The following is an 18,750-nucleotide window of genomic DNA, read 5'->3' on the forward strand; positions in this document are numbered from 1 at the left end:
GTAACTCATTTGCTAAGAAGGGTCACAACTTTTTCTCTAGAGATGCTGCCTGACCCGCTGTGTCTGTCTGCTAAGGCAGTGGACGTAGTAGGTTCAAGTTTTGCTCAAGATTTTGCAAGCAAGGATTACTAAGTAAAAAACAAAACAAATAAGAGTGTTAAGGGAGTGCTGCACTGTTGCAAGTGCTGTCCCAAGGCTGACACGTCAAACTGCAATCCTATGTACTATCTTCAGTGTAATTAAAGGTTTCCAAAGCACTATTTTGAAAGGAACAGAAGATTAACACCTGTCGAGCAGAAGATAAACCTTGAAAGCACATGACTCCAGATTCACGAACAGCTGTTGTCAGACTCGAGGACTGGCCATTCATATGCTAGAGATGTATTCTCGATCGTCTATTCTCCCGCATTGCATCCCCTGCACTTTTTTTTTTTTTAAATCTGCATTTCTCTATAACTATAACACTATATTCTGCACACTCAATATTTTCTTTCACACACTACCTGATATACTCGATTTTGGTTTGATTAATGTGCAAAACAAAGATTTTCATCATATCTCAATACATGTGACAATAAAACTATAAAATTCCTGTGCCAATCATTAACTACCAACACTAAAAATCAACGATTCTGGGGTTGACTTTCCAGCTGTTAATTAACGCATCAGGTAGTACTGAAAGCCCTGATTATATTGAGAAATATTGGTACTTACTTTCCAGCCTTTCTCTGTGTAACTCAATATTGGAACTAAACATTGGGCACATGAGAGTCCTACATTTTCTCAGAGAGCAGACTTTGTTGATGATTCTCAATGAGTCCAGGAGAGATACATGCATCACATTCTGGTCCTCGAACGGATTAATATGGGACCAACATTTATCCCATTTTTGCCAAACACATCTGATCAGCAGGTCAAGGTAATATTTACCATGAGTGCAGATTGTTCATTAATGGATGGTGATATGGTGGAACAGATACACAATGCAGTGCCTTTGGAAATCAGTAAAGAATAAAACAAAGAAAGCAATATGTTTCGACGTGAGCCCACCACCAGTCACATCCTCCTATTCCCACCCATTTCTACTTTCTATAGAGACCACTTCCTCTTGGTTCATTCATCCCTTCCCACCCAAACCTCCCTCCCCCACACCCACTCCTCCCCAAGGGACTTGTCTCTGCAATCACAGGAGATGTAACACCTCCACACCACTTCCTCTCTCCCTTCCATCCAGAAACCCCAGCGACCCATCCAAATGAGTCAGCGGTTTGCATACACTCCTTCAAACTACTCCATGCGCCCTTTAAGGCCTCCTTTACCTCAATGAGTATAAACAGTTTGCCAAATATGTGCACTCTGCTCTGCAGACCCTGCTGGATCTTCCAATTTCTGAACTAATCTAACTTCCCTTCCCATTCCCACACTTATCTTTCTGTCCTTGACTTTCTCAATTGCCAGAGTGAAGCCACATGCAAACAGGAGGAAGAGCACCTCATGTTCCGTTACAGTAGCTTTCAAACAAGAGTATCAACATTGAATTCTCCAACTTCAAGTACCCCCCTCCTCGCCCTCTATTTTGCCATCACCCAACCCCGACCCTGTGCTATTCCATTTCTCCCACCATCTCCACATCACCTCTGCTTTAGAAGGATAAGGGGAGACCTCATTGAAACTGATTGAATAGTGAAAGGCTTGGACAGAGTGGTGGAGGGGATGTTTCCACTCGTGGTAGAGTCCAGGACCAGTGGTCATAGTCTCAGGATTAATATGGTACCAATATATTAACATCACAAATTTGCCAAACACATATGGTCAGCTGGTCAAGGTAATGGTTATCAAGAGTGCTGATTGGTCATTAGTGGATGGTGATATGATGGAATAGATACTCAATGCTTCGGAAAGCAGCAAAGAATGAAAGCAAGAAGGCAATATGGCTTAATGTGAGCCCACCACCAGTCACATCTTCCTGTCCCCACCCATTTCCACTTTCTATAGAGACCACTATCTCTGTGACTGCTTGGTTCATTCATACATTCCCCCCCAACCACCACCAACCCCCACCTCTCCCCAGGGACTTTAGGAAGGAAATTAGGAGACATTTCTTTAGTCAGAAAGTGGTGAATCCGTGGAATTCATTGTCACAGAAGGCTGTGGAAGGCAAGTCAATGGATATTTCTAAGGCAGAGGTAGATAGATAGATTCTTGATTGTTATGGGTACCAGGGGTTATGGGGAGAAGGCAGGAGAATGGGGTTGAGGAGGAGAGGTAAATCAGCCATGAATGAATGCCCCTCCCTCCCCCTGTTCACTCCACCCCCTGTCCCGTTCCATCCATGTCCTTTGCTCTGGCTTTACTTCACTCCACTCCTCTGCTTATCTGACAGCCTTTTGTCTCCTTTTTACCTCTTGCCTTTGTCACTTACCCTTCTGCCCATCAAACCTTCCTCACCTGCATCCACGTATTACTTTTCTCCAAATATGCTTCCTGACTCGCTGAGTTACTCCAGCTTTTTGTGTCTCGCTTCAGTGCACACCAGCATTTGTCGTTCCTTCCTACACATTCCTCCACATATCACTTGACAAGCTTTTCCCCCACCTCTCTTTTCCAGTTTTCTCCCCCCCTACTTTATCAGTCTGAAGATGGGTCCTGACCCCTAAACGTCACCTGCCCATTCCCTCCCTGACTGACCCACTGAGTTCCTCCAGCACTTTGTGTTTTGTTCAAATTCTAGTATTTGCAGTCTCTTGTGCCTCCAATACATTAATATTGCCGTTGGGCAGAGTTGAATACGGATGAAGCATTTCTGGACGGAGTCTCTTTGGAGAATAATGTATAAATCTTGATGAGATATTTTAATCTGATGCCATTAGACTTAAATACTGAAATGTTTTTAAAGTATATAAAACTTCAATAATTTGGCTACTTTGGGATTTTAGTGGTGCCAAGCTGGCAGATATTTTGAATGACTTAATTATACTTATATCGATAACTCAACACATTTTCATTCACTTATTTTTAGATGTTGCACAGTATTGTTATGCATTTTTCAGTAAACGAGGTACATTTAACTGGAGCGTGGGAAATGGAGCTTGGCTGCATTTAAAAATAGCATGGGAAAGGAGCCCAGGTGAGTATATAAGGACTGCTGGAAGAAGGAGCCTGGAAAGTATGTTAGGAATGTGGGAATTGGGCCCAGAAGAATTAATAAGGAGTATGAGAAACAGAGCCTTGGAAGGCTTTTAAGAAGTATCAGAAACAGGGGCCTAATGAATTTAAAATGAGCACAGGAAACAGAACAAGGCGAATTAAATGCCAAGCCATTGGGATTTCCAAATGGTCAGTAGATTGTTGGAGTTTTAATATCGATGTTTACTTGTTTAAAGACACAGCGTGGAAACAGGCCCTTCAGCCCACCGAGTCTGCACCGACCAGCAATCCCTGCACATTAACACTATACTACACACGAGGGACAATTTACACTTATACCAAGCCAATTAACCTACAAACCTAAAAAGCTTTGGAGTGTGGGAGGAAACCAAAGATCTCGGAGAAACATAGAAGCATAGAAACATAGAAATTATGTGCAGGAGTAGGCCATTCGGCCCTTCAAGCCTGCACCGCCATTCAATATGATCATGGCTGATCATCCAACTCAGTATCCCAAACTCCATATACAGACAAGGGGCACATCTAACTCCCTCATAGTCTGGGATACCCTCTATGGCAGAGAGTTCCAGGGTCTCCTCTGTGCGTTCTTCTCATCTCGGTTTGTAAAGGATTTCCCCCTTATCCTTAAGAAAATCCACGCGGTCACGGGGAGAACATACAAACTCCGTACAGACAAGCACTCATAGTCGGGATTGAACCCGGGTCTCCGGCGCTGCAAGCGCTGTAAGGCAGCAGCCCCACTGCTGCGCCACCGTGCTGCCCGCATGATTACCGGTGGCTAATGTTGTGCATGGATTTATTTCTTATTTTAGGGGGAAGCAGTGCGTTATATTTGAGTGAGTAAATTTAATAACTTTGTGTATCATATGGTAAGACTTTTCGTACACCTAGCACTGTTCTTAATTGAGAATTACCTTCTTTCAATATGCAATATTTTTTTGGTAACTTAACTCTTGTTACTTGAACATGAACAGCAAATGTGTGCAGACATTACAATGTGGACTACTCGTCAGCGCAGTGGTGCAGTGGTATAGTTGCTGGCTTACAACAGGTTTGATCATGACTATGGGTGCTGTCTGAATGGAACTTGTATGTTTTCCCTTTGACCTGCATTGGGTTTTTTCTGGGAAGCTCTGGTTTCCTCCCACATTCCAACGACGTACAGGTTTATAGGTTAATTGGCTTGGTGTAAATGTAAACTGTCCCTGGTGTGAGTGGGATAGTGTTAGTGTGCGGGGATCACTGGTCGGTGTGGACTCGGTGGGTCAAAGGGCCGGTTTCCGTGTATCTCAAAACTAAACTAAACTACTACATGTTTTTAACAGAACATGCTTCACATTTTTATCTCCAAGAATGATTACTCCATCTACAGTTTATAAACAATGCTTTATAAATGCACTCCTCATTTCTTTCTTCTACATTATTTATCAAAGGGATCTACAGGGACTGACACCTTAAGAAGGCAGCTAATATCATCAAAGACCCATACCACCCTGGCCACATTCTCATCTCACTGCTACCATTGGGAAGAAGATGCAGGTGCCAGAGAAGCGTTACCTCAAGGTTCAAGAACACCTTACGATGAGCCATTAGGCTCTTGAACCACCCAACACAACCCTAACTGCAACCCTACTTCAGCATCAAGCTACTCTGGAACTTGCACTAAGGTTGCACCGTGCGTTTAGGCCTGCATTACCATGGACAAGATTATCTAGAATAACTGATCATTTATTGTATATTTGCTGCTGCATTGTTGCATTTAATGTGAAGCTGCAGCAAGTAAGCATTTCATTGCTCAGGTCTCGGAGCATTTGGTAATTAAAAATTTGATTCTATTGATTTATGCTGAACTCCATATGCTGGTATGTAATGCTTTACTGAATGGATTTTAGTAATTGTATAAATGGGAAAGATAGCATGATGCCAAGAAATATTGTGTGGACATTTGCTGGTTGAATGTTGGAGATTTATTCTTCTTGAAAGATTATTGCAATTTATGATCCCATGAGCTTTTAGCTGTCTCGTCAATAAGAATTAATAGTGCCTTCATACCAATATTAAGGATCTCATCTCAGCTGAGATTGGGTTAGAATCAACATCCTCCAACAGAAATGGTTCAAAGGAAAGCAGAAGCTCGGCTACGATGACATTAGAACAGTCCGATGGCGTTAATAAAGAGAAATATTGCCGGACTTTATTATATCAGAGCATATATTTTTGAATATGATACAAGATGCAAATACAATATAGCTCTCGCGGGTCCCCGGTGGGAGACTGCTTTGCGGGGCACTGGCAACGGCGACTTCTCCCACTCGAATTGCGGGGTTGAGAGTGACCTGGAGCAGGGCCTTACATCGCCCCACGTGGCTTTAAATTGCCGCAGATTTGCTAGCGCCCACCGGGGGCTTTGACTTTGACTTTGACATCGGGAGAAGAATGGAGAGCAGGGGAGAGACAAGACTTTGCCTTCCATCACAGTGAGGAGGAGACTCACTGTGATGGATGTTTGTGTACATTGTGTTGGTGTGTGTCTTGGTTCTTTTCTTGTATGGCTGCAGAAACCAAATTTCGTTTGAACCTCATGTGAGGTTCAAATGACAAATAAATGGTATTGTATTGTATTGTATTGTATTGTATTGTATTGTATTTTATTGTATTGTATTGTATTGTGGCGATGGACTGGTTTTGTTGGCCCAGTAACCTAGACCTCATAAGTTCAAATCCCAACCTGGCAAATTGTGAAGTTGGGTTCTATAATCCTAACTCCTGTGCTGGCTCCGGGTAAAATTATCACAAGAAGATATTCATGATTTAAGAATCCCACTGGTTTACAATTTTTCTTTAGGTAAGGGAACTTTCTCCAGCTTACAGATGCCTTCCATTGCATATAATGTGGTTAACTCTTAGCATTCACAGGCAGCAGTCCAAACTTCCATGTTGTTATGGTAATTAGATTTGTGCAAGAACAGTCTTGCTCATGTCACTCATATTCTCATAATTAAACAGAACCATAATATCAGTGAACTCCAGTCATTTATCATTGTGCAGGAAGGAACTGCAGATGCTGGTTTACACCGAAGATGGGCACAAAATGCTGGAGTAACTCAACAATCCAGGCAGCATCTCTGTCGGGAGGATCTCAGGGCTTCTCAGCATCTCAGGTCGAGACCCTTCTTCAGGGGTTTGAACATTTAAATATTTGAAGAAGGGTCTCGACCCAAAACATCATCCATTCCTTCTATCCAGAGACACTGCCTGTCCCACTGAGGTATTCCAGCACTTTGTGGCAATCTTCATTTATAGATGAATTCTGTGACAATATGAATATAGCTCCATTTTTTTCAGACTTTTTTAAGACAGCAACATTAACAACATGATAGAATATTTCAGACTTATTTTCTTTGCTTTACTTTAGTTGCTTTAGTGGGGTCAAGGAAAGTGTGTTCATGTCGCAGCCCTGTTTTCACCAATCTTCCCACCACCACGCACAAGAAGCACAAGAAGCGCAAGACAGACACCATTGTACGCAGACTCTGGCTGAAGAATTTCTAATCTTGTGTGTGGACTCGATAAGTAGAAGTTGCGTTAGTTGATTTTATCTTCAAATATTTTTCTATTCTTTTTATCTGAGTCTGCACATGGTGATAATGCCAACTTGATCGCATGGACAAGGTGGGCCAAAGGGCCTGGTTCCATGCTGTACAGCTCTATGACTATGAATAGCTTGTAAAAAGTTCATTTTTATAAAGGTGCATTTTTATGTGGATATTACATTTACTGGACAAATAAAATATTGCCTCTATAAAAAAAAGTGATTTGAGGAGAATTATTTATTTTTAAATGGAAAATTATTGATATTTGGAACACTGTCGAAGGAGGTGGTGGTGTCAGAAACATTTAGAATGACACTTAAATAGGCAAGGCAGAGAATGATAAAGATGCAATGCGGGCAAATGGGATTAGTGTAAGAAGGGCAAAAAGGTCAGCATCGGTGTTTTGGACCAATGGGCAATTCCAATGCTATATGCTTTTATGTTTATGTGACAGGTCAGTTTAAGTGGCAGTCTTCATGGAGTTGGGAGATTTTGTGATAGTAATGCCTTTGGCAATTTAGTGGTGGCAGGTTGGGAGTGGGTAGTTGGTAAGATACTCTCTTGTTGGATATGGTTATTGTTTGGCACTCTTGTGATATGAAGAGTTTAGTTTAGCTTAGTTCGGAGATACAGCATGGAAACTGAGGCCCTTCAGCTCACCGAATCCACGCCGACCATTGATCTCCCGTTCACATTAGTTCCATGTTATCTTACTTTTGCATCCACTTCCGACACACTAGGGGCAATTTACAGAAGCCAATAAACCTAAAATACCCTGTATCTACATATCGTTGGGATGTGAGAGAAAACAGGAGTACCCAGAGAAAACCCAGTGAGCGCAAGGAGACATACTAACTAGACAGCACCACAGGTTTAGTTCAAACCCAGGTCTTAGGCACTGTAAGGTAAACTTACTTGTTCTTTTTTTGCAAAACCTGTATACAATCTGGATTTCATAACATGGGCCTGATATTTTTATTGTGAAAGGAGCATTTCCCAAGGATTTATGATACGATTTAACACTCTCTGGTATAAAGTCCTATTTCTCTGTTGTTACAGTGACACAGAGGACATCTGTAAAAGCCCTGTCCCACTGTACGAGTTCAATCAAGAGCTCTCCCGAGTTAAAAAAAAAAATCAAACTCGTGGAACCACGTAGAATGTACGTAGCGGGTACGTCGGAGCTCGGGGATGTCTCGTAGTGGCGCGTAATGCTAACGGCAGGTAATCGTGAAACGCAGTAAGCCCGGGAAGACTCGTGAAGATTTTTCAACATGTTGAAAAATGTCCACGAGAGCCCCGAGCACCTACGAGTGGCCATTACCGTAAATCTCCGAGTTCGAATCAGGGCAAACTTGGGAGAATGAATCGTACGGTGGGACAGGGCCTTAAGTCAAGGTTCATGTTAAGATGTGAGTATTCAATTCACTGACCACAAAATAAATACAAATGTTGTTAAAGCCGTAGTACTATATTTGTATAAAATATTTGAACTAGCCATAATCGCAGCTAATTTGACTTTAACACAAAAGTAACATACTATTGTAGATAAAATAACACCAAATAAGTGATGTCTGATAAACCTATAAGGCAAATGAAATACAAATTGTTGGAGTGACTCAGCAGGTCAGACAGCATCTTTTTTTTGGAGATCCAACATGGAAACAGGCCCTTCGGCCCACTGAGTCCCACCGACCAGCGATCCTCGCACATTAACACTATCCTATACACACTAGGGACAATTTACACATACACCAAGTCAACATACACCAACCTACATACATGTACATCTTTGGAGTGTCGGAGGAAACTAAAGATCTCGGGAAAAACCCACATGGTCACGAGAGAACGTACAAACTCCGAACAGAAAACACCCATAGTCGGGATCAAACCCGGGTCTCCAGCACTGTAAGGTAGCAACTCTATTGCTGTGCCGCTGTGCCGCTCTATGGAGAACATGGCTAGGCGATGTTTCAGACCAGCGTCTACATTTTCTTATACAATAAAACAAATGGACTGGAATCGTATTTTAATATTACACGTCTCCATAACCAAATCAAATCATTTGACACACCACAATAATGAAGCTTGATTCACTGCAAAAGCATATTGTGTAATTATCAGGATATACAGTATGTCAAATATTTTGCTGTTCTACATATAGGGCAGTCCTTGAAAGCACTTTGCATGTTAAAAATTGCAACATGCTCGATAGTGAAAGGTGGTGAAAGGGTTAATCATCTTTGCAGTGACTCACAGATGATTATGGCTTAATTGTCAATAAAGATTACCTGGGGAAAACAATTGCCAACATTTGCAAACAGATTTGTTGCTCTGATTCTGGACTGTCTTGTACGAGCAAGGCTAACATTCCACATCAGGGTTAGTTTAGGCAAGGAACAGGACACGATTGGTCATGGGAGAATATAGACAGAAAGTTACACATTTCCTATGATGTAAAAGTAAATTATACCACGGCATGAGTGATTACACTGGAGAATGTGAGGCTATGGAGAATAATAAAAATCAGCCCGGACTAATTTCCTTTGAACAACTGAGCACATATAGGTCATTATTTCCTGTAATCCACAGGCTTTAGTGTACGGGTCTCTGTTCTGAGCCAAAAAAACAATGAAAAAAAAGTAACAACAGACTTTGGAAAGGCCGAAGGTCAACTTTCTATTTAAAGAATGAAACTTTAGAGCCTTTTTTTTTTCAATTGGGAATACAGTAAAACCGTTCAGAATCAGAATTTAGAATTATATAATGACAGAAAATACCAGGTTCTAAGAGGTTGAAAATACCAGTTGAAGTGCTCTTGCGGAGTGTAATTTGATAATTAGTCTTAGCGTCTACTGTATGTTTTACTTCGTGCAAATGGCTCCAGGGAAGAAGCTAATGAAAGAGTGGGGACAGGAGAGATCTTTATTCCAAAGCTACGCCTCCACATAGGTCACTGAAATTCATTTGTCTGCATCCTGGACAGGACGCAAGGGGGGAGGGAAGAGAGAGACTGCTTGGGATCTTAGAATGGAATGCAAAGGGGCATGGGAATCAGAGAGTCACAGTGGTCACCAGAGCAATCTTGGCTGAGCTTAAAACGAGACAGCACCATCAGACCTCAAACTACAGTAAATTGGTGCCCATATCAGGCTACCTATCTGCAGCAGTCTGTGCGATCGGCTGAGAAAAAGTGTGTGGGTTTGAGACAATGCCTGAAGCAGTGCATTGGAGTAGAGTGGCCGCATGCCTCTCTACTTCCACTGCTATTAAGTGACCTCAGCAACAATCAAGTGTACTGTTACAGTTCATTTCAATAATTAAACAGTTCAGGGATGTCAGTGCTTTACACTGACTGTCAATAAGGCAACCCTAGGCCACAAATTATTCTCATACAAGATTTAGTAAGGTAGGTTAAATTCCTGAAAGCTAAATTACAGGAACATAAATGCTTGGATTTGCTTGTTAAAGTGTTATTAAAGAATTTTTTATATGCTATTTCCCCACATTCAGCTGAGCCACCGTGAACTTAGAGGGTAATGGTTATTTTATTTATGAAATAATAATTGACTCGAAAGCTTTTCTGTTTCATAACCCAAGAAATTAAAATGCTGCCTTTGTCTGTGACATACCCAGTCCTCCCACAGTTAAAACATTTGGGATCAACATTTCCCTATCAAAGTAAGTATTCAAAAGCTCTCCTGAAAAGATTTAAAATATATTTGCCTAAAAATTGAAAGACACTTTTTAGATATGCTAGGCAACTAGTTAGTGAATGCCTTGATCAAGAACACACCATAGGTTCCATAAGTGCTCGGAGTAGAATTCGGCCATTCAGCCCATCAAGTCTGCTCCTCCATTCAATCATGGCTGATCTTTCTTTCCCTCGCAACCCCATTCTCCTGCCTTTTCCCCATAACCCCTGACACCCATACTAATCAAGAATCTGTCAATCTGCACCTTAAAAATATCCATTGACTTCCTCCATCAATAGGAGGTCCATGATACCATGTACAACTGGAAAGGCCTTGCATTTTTGAAGGCCATTCCTTAAAACACCTCACCATTGTGGAGAATAGAAAGAAAACCATTAAACCGACTTTAGGCTTTACTTTAGACTCTAAAGTGCAAAAACAAGCCCTTTGGCCCACCGAGTCCACACCAACCAGCAACCGCCCTGTACACGAACACTATCCTACACACTAGGGACAATTTACAACTTTACCAAAGCCAATTAACCTACAATCCTGCATGTCTTTGGAGACTGGGAGGAAACCAGAGCACCCAAGGGAAATCCATGGAGTCACATGGAGAAAGTGCAAACTCCACACAGACAGCACCCGTAGTCAGAATCGAACCAGGATCTCTGGCGCTGTAAGGCGGCAGCTCTACCGCAGCACCACTGTGCCACCCTCTGGTGTACAACTGGTGTATGTTGAGGGGATTTAGAGAGACAGAGGATTCTTATTTGTTAGTGGGAGATTGGAATAGGAGCAGATTACTGGGATCAGATGAGAGAGATCTTCATTGATGTAGTGGGTGTAGACATTTATCCAGAATCAATTGAGGTTGAGGAGTCACTGGGAGGTTTGACGTAGTAAGAACGGATCAATTGGTAGGATGGAAATCAGATAACGTATGTTTGATATTTGTGTGGTGGGTGGCCAGGCATAATTGTGGTAAGGCGGTGACCTTATAAGCGAATTAGCGAGTGAAGAGAATTATGAGTATCTACCTATTTGGTGACCCTTGGACCATCCTTGATCGGACTATGTTGGCTTTATCGTGCACTAAACGGTTATTCCATTATCATGCATATATACTCTGTAAATAGCTTGATTGTAATCATGCATTCTCTTTCTCCTGACTAGATAGCACACAACAAAAGCATTTCACTATACCTTGGTACACGTGGCAATAAATTAAACTGTAAACTGTGGGTTGGCAGATTGGTGGTTGGTTAGATGCTGGGAAAGTGTCATGAACTAACACAAGGTGGGTATTTCTACCTTGTTTCAGTAAAAAGAAACTCACCGGAGCTGTGATCATAGCATAGGACTCCATGAGCAGTGAGTCGCTGAGGAAACCTTCATTAAATACCAGTCAAGCGGTTCTCGTGAGTGCTGCTAATCTTGGATTTGTCTGAGAGGCGCAAGTCATCTCTATGTGATCCGAAAACCTGTAAGATGTAATTAGGCATGTGTTAGATGTTGCTGTATACTTCTTTGCACATTGGCCCTCTGTTTGCATTAAGATATTAGAAACATGGAGGATCCCCAAAAATGCAGACTTTATGCAGATTACAATTAAGCAATGAGGAAATTAAGCAATGAGGTGGAAAGCATCTTGCCCGGGAACATTACCATCTGGTTTGGGAATTGCTCTGCCAAGGACAAGAAGGCTCTGCAGAGAGTAGTGCGTTCGGCCGAACGCACTATGGGAACTTCACGCCCCCCTGCAGGAACTATACATCAGGAGGTCCAACTCCAGAGCCAACAATATCATGAGAGACCCCTTCCACCCCTGCAATGGACTGTTCCAGCTGCTACGGTCAGGCAAACGGCTCCGTTGCCATGCGGTGAGAACAGAGAGGTTGAGAAGGAGTTTCTTCCCAGAGGCCATTCGGACTGTAAACGCCTATCTCACCAAGGACTAATTCTACTGAATGTTTTTCCTTCCATTATTTATTATGTAAAGGTATATGTGTGTTATGATTGTGTTTATAGTTTGTTTGGTTGTTTGTCTTTTTGCACAAAAGTCCGCGAGCATTGCCACTTTCATTTCACTGCACATCTCGTATGTGTATGTGACATATAAACTTGACTTGACTTGACTTGAGATATAATTACTGATTATTTTTCATTGAAACCAAATTACTTAGCAGCCAACTCTATAAGAATTTTGTCAGACCATATTTGAAGCATTGCCGGCAGTTCTTGTCACCCGATTATAGGAATAATGTGAAGGCTTTGGAATAATTTCAGAAGAGGCTTCCTAGAATACTGTCTGGATTGAAGGGTAAAGAGGAGGTTGGACAGACTTGGATAGTTTTATCCAGTGTTGTTGCACAATGTTCTGTTAAAGTACGAGTCAGACACAAAGTTTGTCCGAAAATACTGCCCTTTGCTATGCTAATTCTCCTCGCTCACCAACTCTGTGTGCGCACGCGATTAACACCTTAAATACTCCCCAGGGGTACCCGTGACCACACCGCGACCTCTACCTCTTGTCACCAGCACACATGACCCCACCAAGATCTGAAGGTTATGTATAGTGCATGGTGCCACTACATTACCTTTCCCCCCCCCCCCCCCCAGAACAGAAAGCACAAAAACGGACAGGAGGCCGAATGAGGCGGCCAGACCTCGTACATACGTTCCCATGCAAAGGTTTATTTTCTTGTAAGGATGAACTAGGTGGGACTCGAGACAGCGGACAGCCTCGACGGCGAGGCTGGGCCACAAGGGGGGGGGGGGGTCGCTCAGGTCCAAATAGGCCGGTTTCAATCGAGCCACCAACATGGTCTCCCACCGACCCCCTATGTCCAATTCAAAAGTCGTTGGCCTGTGCTGTCGCACCCGAAAAGGGCGGTGCAAGGGCGGCCTGTGGGCGTTGAGGCGGAGAAAGACATACTGACAGTCCGCAAGAGCCGGCGGCACGTGAGATGGAGCCACACCATGCCAAGATGTTGGGACAAGAGACAGGGCGCCGACCCTCTCCCGCAGTCGCACCAACATGGATGACAGCGACTCCTGGGGGCCGCAAGCATTTGGGATAAACTCCCCGAGCACGGTTAGTGGAACGCTGTAAACCAACTCGGCTGATGAAGCCTGCAAGTCCTCCTTTGTGGTGGTGCGAATCCCCAGCAGGACCCACGGCAACTCGTCCATCCAACCGGGACCGTTGAGGCGAGCCTTCAAAGCGCCCTTAAGCTGGCGGTGAAAACGTTCACCAACCCATTCGACTGGGGATGATAAGTAAAGTAAAGTAAAGTATCCCTTATTGTCATTCGTGCCTTGCAGTCATAACATAGAATAAAATAACAAAACACACAATAAACACAGATTTAACATCCACCACAGTGAGTCCACCAGGTCCTCCTCACTGTGATGGAAGGCAAAAGTCTTAAAGTTCTTGTCTCTTCCCTCCTTGTCCTCCCTCAGCGTTGAGGCGATCCAGGCTTCCGATGTTGCGAGCCCGCTGGGTGCTGGTAAGTCCTGCGGCTGAATCTGAGCTCCGCGAACGGGCTGGTTCAAACTCCCCGGCCTGGGGCGTACGAAGCTGCCGCCCTCCAGTCCAGCAGACGAAGCTGTTGCTGCGGGAGCTCCGGAAAACAGGTCACCAACCTGGGACCCACGATCTCCCGACGATGTTGTCCACTGGGCCCGCGGTCAAGCCTCCGAGGCTCCGAAGTCAGGTCAGAAGTCAGGTCGCCGCCGTCGCAAAGCCACCGAAGCCCCGAAATCGGCCAGCCTCGCGTTGGTAAGTCCTGGCTCTGCCTCCGGAGCCTCGAGTTCAGTCCCAGTTGGAGGCTGCCTGCTCCGCCATTAGGCCTCAATGCAGACAGAGACGGAGATGGGGGGGATACGACAAGAAAAGGTCGCATCCCCCCAAAGGAAGAAACCAAAAACATGTTTCTCCCACCCACCCCCCACAAATACACAACCAAAATAAATTGAAATAAACTAAAATAAACTGAAACAGGACAAAAAGAAAACAAAAAAAAGAAAAGACAAACTGACTGCAGGCGAGCAGCATCTGCAGGGCAGCGCCGCCACTTCCGGCAATAGGCCATTGAGTGTTGGAGCTGAGGCCCCAACAGGCGAGCCATTGCTGGCTACAGCTCCAACGTGAATTGGGCACCCCAGTCGGACAGGATGTCCAGTGATACCCCAAAATGGGAAACCCAATAGGCCACCAGGGCACACGCGCAGGACAGGGCCGAGGTGTCGACAAGCGGGATGGCCTCCGGCCACCGGGTGAAACAGTCCACCACCGTAAGCAAGTGTGAAATGCCACGGGACGAGGGAGCGGCCCCACGATATCCGTGTGGACATGGTCGAAACGTCGGCAAGGCACCGTGAAGTCTTGAACGGGCGCCCGGACATGCCGCTGAACCTTCGATATTTGAGAGGGAATCCACGTCCGGATACAATGACCGACCTGCTTCCGCAATCCATGCTAAACGAATCTTGCAGCCACCAGCTCCACTGTTGCCCGGATGGATGGGTGGGGCAAACCATGAATGCTGTCGAAAATCTGACGATGCCAGGTCCCTGGAACAATAGGCCGTGGCTGCACCGTGGAGGTGTCACACAGGACGGTGATGCCAGCGGAAGTCAAAGGTACGTCCTTGAGCACCAGTCCTGTGATGGCAGTTCGGTACGCCTTCATCTCCTCGTCCGCTAGCTGCACCGCAGCCAAAGCGGAATAATCGATTCCCGGGGACACGTTGAGAACGGGCAAAACAGCCGGGCCAGACAAGGCATCCGCGACCAGATTATCTTTCCCGGCAATGTGGCGGTTATCTGTCGTGAATTCGGCAATAGCGGTGAGGTGGCGCTGCTGCCGAGGGTCAGCCACCTTGGTGAAGGTGAAAGTGAGGGACTTATGGTCTGTAAATGCAACAAAGTCCCAGCCCTCCAGGAAATAATGGAAATGCCTCACCGCCAGGTATAAAGCAAGCAGCTCCCAGTCAAACGTGTTGTTGCCAGTTGAAAAAGGTGAGGGGCCGCCAATGACCATCTACAAACTGTTCCAATACACCACCAACCGCAGAGTCCAAGGCATCCACAATGTCAATGGTTGAGGGGAGACCTGATAGAAATACCTTATATTATGAAATGCTTAGGGAGGATAGTCAGAACCTTTTTCCCAAGGTGGAAACATCAAGACCCCCTAGAGAGCATAGCTTTAAGGTGAGAGGGCAAAGGTTTAAAAGAGATGTGCAGGACCAGTTTTTTTTAACATAGAGGGTGTTAAGTGCCTGGAACTTGTTGCCAGGGATGGTAGTGGAGGCAGATAGACACATGCAGGGAATGGAGCGATATGGATTGTGTGCAGGCAGATGAGGTTAGTTGATCTTGGCATTCTGTTTGGCATGGATATTGAGAGCTGAAGGGCCTGTTCTTGTGCAGCACTTTACACAAATGCATGTTATCGGAGCAGAATTATCCCATTCGGCCCATTACTTCACCATTCAAACATGGCTATCTTTCCCTCACAATCCCATTCTCCTGCCTTCTCCCCATAACCCCTGACACCCTTACGAATCAAGAATCTATCAATGGCCTTCTGTGGCAATCAATTCACCACATTCTGACTCCATGTTCTATGTTTTATATAACAAGTATGGCATGACATCATTCAATTTCCAGGCTATTATAATTTTCTTTCACTTCCAGTGGGAATGATTAACAATTCTGCCCTTGGGAACAGTGGGGTTGTGACACAGAAATGGATGCTTACTTAAAGAATTGTGAAGTTTGGTATTAACCCAAAACTGCCAGAGGGAATTGGACATATTCGGTTATATTACAACTGTTTCTGAAGAGACTTTAGCTGGATGTGCTGGAGAGAATACATAGAGAATTCAGGAGCTTAAATGAGATGGGGCAATTTATTTCATGAATCCTTCCAAAAGTTTGCTGTGTCAATATAACCCATGTGACAATGATATCATAAATGATACAATTAACAAATTGACACACTGCTCCCTTTTTACCGATAGAAATGAAAAAAAGGAAGAAAAACAGGAAACAGTTACATTAAACCCCATATGCTTAAAAATGTCCCGCTATTATTAACTGCCACGGAAGGCTGTGGAGACCAAGTCAATGGATATTTTTAAGGCAGAGATAGATAGATAGATTCTAGATTAGTTCAGGTGTCAGGGGTTATGGGGAGAAGGATGGAGAACAAGCTTTAAATTGAATTGAATATTTTTTTTTATCAGCCAAGTATGTATACATACAAAGAATTTGCCTTGTTGCTATGCTCACAAGTAACAACACGATATACAGTAGACAATTAAAAATAAAACATTATAATTTACACATGTGAAGAATGAAATAAAATACCAATGCAAAAGGAGGCTACAGACTTTTGGCTGTTGAATAGAGCTGCTGCTTATGGAAAAAAAGCTGTTTTTATGTCTGGCTGTGGCGGCTTTGACAGTACAGAGTCGCCTTCCAGAAGGAAGTACTTCAAAGAGTTTGTGGCTATGGTGAGAGGTGTCAGAGATGATCTTACCCGCTCGTTTCCTTGCCATTGTACAGCTCATTGATGGGGGGAAGGTTGCAGTCAACAACCTTATCCGCTGATCGAACGATGCGCTACAGCCGCTGGATTTCATGCTTGTTGGCTGAGCCAAACCAGACCATGATGGAGAAGATGATGAACAGACTCTATGATGGCAGTATAAAACAGGACCATCATTGCCTGTGGCAGATCGTGTTTCCTCAACTGCCGCAGGAAGTACATCCTCTGTTGGGCCTTTGTGACTATGTAGTCGATGGTGGCCTTCCATTTAAGGTCCCTGGAAATGATGGTTCCAAGGAACTTAAATGACTCCACAGATGTGACTGTGGTGTTGTTGATGGTTAGTGGGGTGAAGGAAGGGGGAGCTCTCCTAAATTCTACAATCAATTCCACGGTCTTAAGTGCATAGCACTCCAGGTTGTTGCAATGGCACCAGGACGCCAGCTGTGTTACTTCCTGTCTGTAGGCAGATCTCTCCCCATCCTGGATCAGTCCAATCAGGGTTGTGTCGTCCGCTAACTTAAGAATCTTTACAGAGGAGTCTGTGGAGGTGCAATCATTGGTGTAGAGAGAGGAAAGGAGTAAAGGAAAGGGGAGTGTAAGCAGCCTTGCGGTGCTCCTATGCTGAAGGTCAGCGGGTCTGGGATGTGCTTTCCCAGCTTCACATGCTGCTTCCTGTCTGTCAGGAAGATGGTGATCCACTGACAGAGAGGTTCAGGCACAGTTAACTGGGAGAGTATGGAGTGTAGTAGCTCTGGCACAATGGTGTTGAATGCAGAGCTAAAATCCACAAACAAAATCCTTGCATAGGTCCACTGGACGTCTAGGTGCTGGAGGATGAGGTGCAGGCCTAGGTTGACTGTGTCATCCACTGATCTATTGGCCCGGTATGCAAACTGCAGGGGGTCCAGCAAGGGGTTTGTGATATTTTTCAGGTAGGCCAGCACAAGTCGTTCAAGGGTCTTCATGATTACAGAGGCCGGTGTGACAGGCCTGTAGTCATTAAGACCAATAAGAGGGAATGGTAGATCAGCCATGATTGAGTGATGGAGTAGACTTGATGGGCCGAATGGCCTAATTCTGCTGCTATCACATGAACATTCCATATGTTTTATTATTATTCAATGCAAATATTGCTTGAAGTGATTTAGTTAAGAGTTTAACAAGGATCAATATAAGATATTATGTGGAAACTGACAACACGATAGGAACACATCAAAGAGTTCACCTTGTGAAACATACCCTGGTATACATCAAATAAATGGAATCATCTGCATTTGGTTTTCCAATGCCATTTATCCGCAATTCCATACCTCAAACATCAATTGCTTAGTCGAAGCTTTCTGAATTGCATTGTCACTTATATTTTGCTTGTTCTTCATATCAGTACCCCACATAGAGTAATTGAACATGGCATTCCATGTTTTCATTTTCTGATTTCATCTCTACTACCCTGTAATAACTTAAATATCTTTCAAGGAGTTTTATTCACAGACCTAAGATCAATGGAAAGAATTCTCTACAGCAGATGGTAAATATACCAGTCTGCAATCTCCAGCTTACCATTGAGAGCATAGAGTAGAACTACGCAGGAACACTCTTATTTCTGTGCCAATCATGACACCAATCTAACTAATCCCATCTACAGGGTCTCTATCCTTGTATTCCCTGACTGTTCATGCATTTGTCTAAAAATTTGTTCTCATACCACCAATATAGGCGGCGCTTT

General features: G+C 44.0%; 1 long non-coding RNA gene across 2 annotated transcripts in view; it reads right to left on the minus strand.

Moving 5' to 3' along the window:
• Positions 1-7,124: 7,124 nt before the first annotated feature.
• The window catches only part of LOC129699058 (uncharacterized), a 36,096-nt gene continuing 24,470 nt past the window's right edge, over positions 7,125-18,750 (minus strand). For both annotated transcript variants that reach the window (XR_008723767.1, XR_008723768.1), the window contains exon 3: positions 7,125-11,940. This is a non-coding gene — a long non-coding RNA (uncharacterized LOC129699058). The remainder of the gene's footprint in view (positions 11,941-18,750) is intronic.

The sequence above is a fragment of the Leucoraja erinacea genome, chromosome 7, assembly GCF_028641065.1.
Source record: "Leucoraja erinacea ecotype New England chromosome 7, Leri_hhj_1, whole genome shotgun sequence".
Classification (NCBI taxonomy): domain Eukaryota; kingdom Metazoa; phylum Chordata; class Chondrichthyes; order Rajiformes; family Rajidae; genus Leucoraja; species Leucoraja erinaceus.